The sequence below is a fragment of the Mandrillus leucophaeus genome, unplaced genomic scaffold (genome assembly GCF_000951045.1).
Source record: "Mandrillus leucophaeus isolate KB7577 unplaced genomic scaffold, Mleu.le_1.0 Scaffold646, whole genome shotgun sequence".
Classification (NCBI taxonomy): Eukaryota; Metazoa; Chordata; class Mammalia; order Primates; family Cercopithecidae; genus Mandrillus; species Mandrillus leucophaeus.
The window spans coordinates 308812-315478 of NW_012106986.1; the positions used below are offsets into that span (position 1 = coordinate 308812).

The 6667-nt window shown below is 42.5% G+C and overlaps 1 protein-coding gene and 1 pseudogene across 1 annotated transcript in view; one reads left to right on the forward strand and one right to left on the reverse strand.

Annotated features, from left to right (window-relative positions):
• GLB1 (galactosidase, beta 1) overlaps nt 1-6667 on the reverse strand; it is a 121413-nt gene that overhangs the window by 55897 nt on the left and 58849 nt on the right.
• On the forward strand, nt 1126-2150 carry LOC105554511 (annotated as a pseudogene).

Here is a 6667-nt window from a genome sequence, read left to right on the forward strand (position 1 = left end):
TGCCCAGCCCTAAATGTTTTTCAAATTGATTGCTTCCTCTCCACTCCCTGATGACCCTGCCATGGTCTCATTCCTAGGCTACCGTTGCAGCTGCATCCAGAAGTGCCCCAAGGGAGGACTCCCACCAGCATGTTCACACTGTCGTATGTTTTTGTAAAACTTGCGAAAGTAATATAATTTGACCATAACAAGCTAACATCCTTGTCTCTTTCTGCTCAGCTTCCCTGTGTCAAATGTCCTCTTCCTTTGGGAGGTTTTACAGTTGCTATAGGCATTTTGGCGACCCAACTAAAAAACAGTTAAAGTAGGGATTTACTTTACATGGGTACAGTAGGATATATTGATATGATTCCTGGTTACTTCCAGGAGTAGGTAAGTTATGATTAATAGATCATCCCTCCACTCAATGTGCTGACTCACTTAGCATCGTAGTGCAATATAATCATGCCTGAAGGCACCCAGCCCCGGAAGTACATGGGTTGTGGAGAAGCAAGGTTTGAACTGTATGGGGCCAGAACCTGTCTGTGAAAATTTCTTCCAAAAATTACAGCTCATATATGAATGAACTGGAGAGATAGTTCCCCAATTTTGATTACAATCTTAAACATTTATACAATATTATCAGTAACAAAATGTGAAGCTTTTTTGTTTTTCTAAACTGTCAATACTAAACAAATTTCAATCAGCCAGGCTAAAAAGAAAGATTTCTATTCTCTCCAGAGGAAAAGATTACAAACACTGTTGCCATGTGAAGAGGCAAACACTGTTGCTAAAAAAAGGTGATAAGAGGCCAGGTGGGGTGGCTCACGCCTGTAATTCCAACACTTTGGGAGGCCAGGCAGGTGGATCACTTGAGGTCAAGAGTTCGAGACCAGCCTGGTCAACATGGTGAAACCCTGTCTCTACTAAAAATACAAAATTAGCTAGGTATGGTGGCACGCACCTGTAATCCCAGTTACTTGGGAGGCTGAGGCAGGAGAATCGCTTGAACCTGGGCGGCAGAGGTTGCAGTGAGCCAAGATTGTGCCACTGTACTCCAGCCTGGGTGAGAGAGTGAGACTGTCTCAAAAAAAAAAAGGTGGTAAGGAATGGGGAGGCACCACCAGGAGCTGCCACGTCCCTAGAGCAGCCACGCTGCAATCATGGTGTCAGTAATTAACACTGTGGATACCTCCCATAAGGACATGATTCATGATGCCCAGATGGACTACTATGGCACCCGCCTGAGCAACCTGCTCGTCAGAAAAATCCGTCAAAATCTTCAAAGTGCACAATGGAGGGCAGATCCTCATTGCCAACCTCAGAAGTCATAAGAGTCCTCGTGGCATGTGGCCTGGGCTCGTCCCACATATGGCAACATCCTGGCATTGTGCTCCTACGATTGGAAAGTCATTATCTGGAAAGAGGAAAATGGCACCTGGGAGAAGACCCACGACCCCTCAGGATATGACTCCTCAGTGAACTCTGTGCTGGGCCCCCCATGACTACTGCCTAATCCTGGCCTGTGGGAGTTCAGATGGGGCCATCTTCCTGCTGACTTATACAGGGGAAGGCCAATGGGAAGTGAAGAATATCAACAACGCTCACACCATTGGCTGCAATGCTGTCAGCTGGGCCCCTGCTGTTGTACCTGGAAGCCTCACAGACCAGCTGTCCAGGCAGAAACCCAATTATGTCAAGAAGTTTGCATCAGGTAGCGGTGACAATCTCTTCAAGGATGGCCAGTGGAAGGAGGAGCAGAAGCTGGAAGCACACAGTAACTGGGTTTGAGATGTGGCCTGGGCCCCCTCCATCAGCCTGCCCACCAGCACCGTGGCCAGCTGCTCCCGGGATGGTTGTGTGTTCATCTGGACCTGTGATGATGCCTTGGGAAATATATGGCCTCCCATATTGCTGCACAAGTTCAATGATGTCATGTGGCATGTGGGCAGGTCCATCACAGCCAACATTTGGCCATCTCTCTTGGAGACAATGAGGTGACCCTGTGGAAGCAGTCGGTTGACGGGCAGTGGGTGTGTATCAATGATGTCAACAAGGGCCAGGGCTCTGTGTCAGCTTCAGTCATAGAGGGCCAGCAGAACGAGCAGTGGCAAGACAGGTGGAGCCTCCCACCTGCCAGCTCCAGGACTGCCCCATCCTGGGCCAACTGACTGAGCAACTGTGAAGAGCTCCCAACTCCAACGAGATTCTTTTCCTAGGGGTAGTTACAAATGCAACCACAGATTGATCATCTAATCTGTCTAAACATGATCAGAGATGGTTTGTAATCTACTGTCCAGCTCAAAGCATTCATGTTATGCAGCAGAAACTACAAATGATGTTCAAATCTATTATTTTAAAATATTTAAAGCCATTTTTATGTAACTTTGGGTTCAGGCATTATTTGGGAGGTTTTGTTTCCAAAGTCACTAAATAAAGACATATTGCTTATTAAAAAAAACAAAAGGTAAGGAATGAAGAATGGTAGAGGTTTCAAGCAGTTAATAAAACCAAATGATGTTTTTTAAAAAAAGTTGTAGGCTGGACACAATTGCCCATGCCTGTAATGCCAGCACTCTGGGAGGTCAAGGCAGGAGGATTGTTTGAGGTCAGGAGTTCGAGAGCAGCCCAGGCAACACAGGGAGACTCCGTTGCTACAAAAAAATTTTTAAAAAGTCAGGTGTGGTGGTGCACACCTGTAGCCCTAGCTGCTCAGGAGGCTGAGGCAGGAGGACCGCTTGAGTCCAGGGGTTTGAAGCTGCAGTGAGCTATGACTGCACCACTGCACTCCAGCCTGGGCAACAGAACAAGACACTGTCTCAAAAAAAAAAAAAAAAAAAAAGTGATATTTGTGATTATTTTAATCATTTAATCTTTTTGTTATGGACTGAACATTTGTGTCCTCCCACAACTCATATGTTGAAATTCTAACTCTTAAGGTGATGGTATTATGTGGTAGGGACTTTGAGATGGGATTAGTACCTTAAATGAGATCCCAGAGAGCTCTTTGGCCCCCTTTTTATAATTAAGGATCCATTTAGAAGTCAGTGCTCTGTGGTGTGGAAGAGGGCCCTCACCAGAACCTAACCATGCTGGCATTTCACCCTCCAGAACCATGAGAAATAAGTACCACCCAGTCTGTGGTACTTTGTTATTGCAGCTCAAACTGACGAAGACACTTGGAATTTGTAATGATTTCTTGATGCATTCTAACTACACATTCCTTTTTGTTGCCTCATCCAATAGTCATTTTGAAATGCATAGCCGATTACATCATTTTCTTCTTTAAACTAATTCAAAGGCACCATTACCTATAATTCAAGCTCCTTAATTTGGTGTATTCGATAGCATTTATTTTCTTGGTGAAGTAGGAGACAGTGTCTCCTGCACATTAGGATAAAGTGTAAGGGTGATGGTTTATACTAGACAGTGAGAAGAAGAAATGACAAAGGGCATAAAGAGAACTAGAGATCATGAAAGATCCAAATCAGACTGGAAGTAAGATCCCTTCCCGGCCAGTCAATACTAAAGTTTAAAATTCTTCTGCCTGGCTCTGGTTCCAGAGTGGGACAGTCAGAATGGTCCCAGCAGTGGTTCATAGAGCAGGGCCTCTTAAACAGCCGCATACAGACGGATAGAGGGTGATAGTGTAAGACTATCCACCATCGATCAGAAGAGCAAGGGAAGGTCAAGAAAAGTGTGTGGAGTTTCAGGGATAGGGGATGGCAGGAAGAAGTAGCTAGAAGTATGAGAGAATAAAAATGTGCTGTTATGATGAGGCCAAATGTAAAGTGATATTTTATACAATAAAGCATATGTAAATAAGTGTTGTAAAACTTGATTTGATTTTTTCCACATTAGGAAAGTTCACTATTTCAGAAAGAAAATAATTCTAAAAATAAGCCTACCAGCAACTTCACTTCTAGGTATGTCCCTAGAGGAATGACAAGCAGAGACTTATTCATAATGATTCTCGTATTCTGATGTTCAGGGCAGCATTATTCAAATAGCCAAAAGATGGAAACAACCAAAATGGTCATCACCAGATGAACAAAATGAATAATTAAAAATACATCTATGCATACAGTGGAATATGAAGCCATAAAAAGGAATGAAATTCTGACACATTACAACATGAACCTTGAAAACACTGTGCTAAGTGAATTAAGCCAGACACAAAAGGACCAATATTTTATGACGCCACTTATAAGAAATATCTAGAATAGGCAAATTCAGAGACAGAAAATAGGCTAGGAGCTACTAGAAGCTGAGGAGAGCGTGACTGGGGAGCTATTGCTTCATAGTTACAGAGTTTCTGTCTGGAAGGAAGAAAAAGTTTTGAAAATAGATAATGGTGTTGGCTGCATAACATTGTGAATATAACTAATGGCACTGAATTTACATTTAAATATGGTTAAAACGGCAAATTTTGTTTTAAATATATTTTACCAAAATTTAATTTTTTTTTTTTTTTTTTTTTGAGACAGAGTCTCGCTCTGTTGCCTAGGCTGGAGTGCAGTGGTGTGATGTCAGGTCACTGCAACCTCTGACTCCCAGGTTCAAGCGCTTCTCCTGCCTTAGTCTCCCGAGTAGCTAGGATTACGGGCGTGCACCACCATGCCAGGCTAATTTTTGTATTTTTAGTGGAGACGGGATTTCACCATGTTGGTCAGGCTGGTCTTGAACTCCCGACCTTAGGTGATCTGCCTGCCTCAGCCTCCCAAAGTGCTGGGGTTACAGGCATGAGCCACCACGCCTGGCCTAAAAAATTAATAATATACCAAAAAACAATGAATGGTGTACTTCGAATGGGAGAAATGTATGTGAATTATACCTCAACAAATCTGTTGAGAAAATAAATAAACCTGAAGTGGATTGTGAAATGAAGCAATAGTCTATAAAAGAAATAAGTCCACAGGCGTTATAACCAAATCAAGTAAATCAGTAGTCCTGGCTGATAGAAGACACCCAAAGTAAACATGGAACAGTAACTCTTATCTAGAAAAAACTACAGTGCTCATGTCACACTCTCTGTCACAAGATACCCTTTGGGTCTGGACACCACATAAAAACTAGTAGAATGGCCAAGTATTACTTCCTCCTTGATTTTCTCCGGAGCAATTGAGCAATAGTGATTACTGCAGCTACTAAAGGGAACTGTCCACAGAGGCTTTGAGCATAAGTGGGCATGACTTTCCAGAGGAATATTTAACTCTAGTTTGAAATTTTACAATGACATAAGTGAAGAAAAACAGTAATAAAAATAACTGCTATGTATTCTTCTCTGAGAAGACGTGCTAACCATATTGCACAGATGTGGAAAGAGGGTACCTTGCCCACTAAGTACTGGAGTCAACACTCAAGTTTTGTTCTGTCCCTCTCCAAAGCTTCTCCAATCTGTGACTCTACCTCTCACACAATACTGGGTGACTCCTCAAAAAAAAAAAAAAAAAAAAGCCAGACTGGTTTTTACATATCTGCCATATCTGCCAAAGATATGGCAGAAATCACATATCTGCCATATCTTTAAAACTTGCTTAAAGGTGATTTCAGTCTATCTGGAGAAACTCTGGAGTAAGAGGGATGCTTAAGGAAAAAAATTCTGATTGATCTCTTCTGGGAGCCTCTCCAACAGAGGACCATGGTAGACTTACTGCTCACCTCTCTAGCATTTAACACAGCATCTGCAAGACTGGTGCTGGATATTTGTATAATGATTAAGTGGATGATCCACAGATCTCAGAAAAATCATTTGTGAAAGGTTTTCCCTGTGCTCTGAAGGTTAACACCTTTGTGGATAGCAAATTCTGGAGAATCTCTTAGGGAGTAAATAAATCTCTGAAACTAGGTTTTTGTTGACAAATCTTCCTGTGGAAAACATCTGGAACAATTGTACAAGATGTTTTAAAATATCTGTTTGAAGGTATCAGAAAGCTACCAAAGTAGAAAGGAATTAAGTGGTTACAATTCCAAAAAAATGGAAAATGCCATGATGCAAGTCTGATATTTGTACTAGTTTTCCCATCAAGGTATTTGCCAATTCACAAAGGCCAACTGAGAGGCTAGAAGCCGAACACAACTTCTGGGAGTCTTCTAGGGCTGAGAAGATAAAAATGGGACTTCAGAGATCATAATGGAGAAGGAACCCTGGTAAAGACTTCAAGTTCTCAGTTGAGACCCCTAAGAAAGTGAACCACAAGCAGACCAACCCTCAAGAAGACAGAAGCCCACTTTCAAATGAGCTTAACTCCTGATTGCATGAAGATGGTCTCTCTCTACTCTAACTGCCTGGTAGAAGTAAAAGTAAATCTCTTTTGGAAGAAAAAACATATATAACCCAAATTATCTCTTTCTTTTTTGTTTTATTGACTTCTGGATGAGAAAAAACCCAACATATAGGAGACAACACTATCTGATCAAAAACGAGTAGAAAAAAAAGCCAGGGCTGGGAGTGGTGGCTCACGCCTCTAAGCCCAGCACTTTGGGAGGCTTATCATTTGGGTGGGCAGATCATGAGGTCAGGAGTTTGAGACCAGCCTGACCAACATGGTGAAACCCCATCTCTACTAAAAATATACAAAAATTAGCCAGGCATGGTGGTGCATGCCTGTAACCCCAGCTACTCATGAGGCTGAGGCAGGAGAATCACTTAAACTCGGGAGGCAGAGGTTGCAGTGAGCTGAGATTG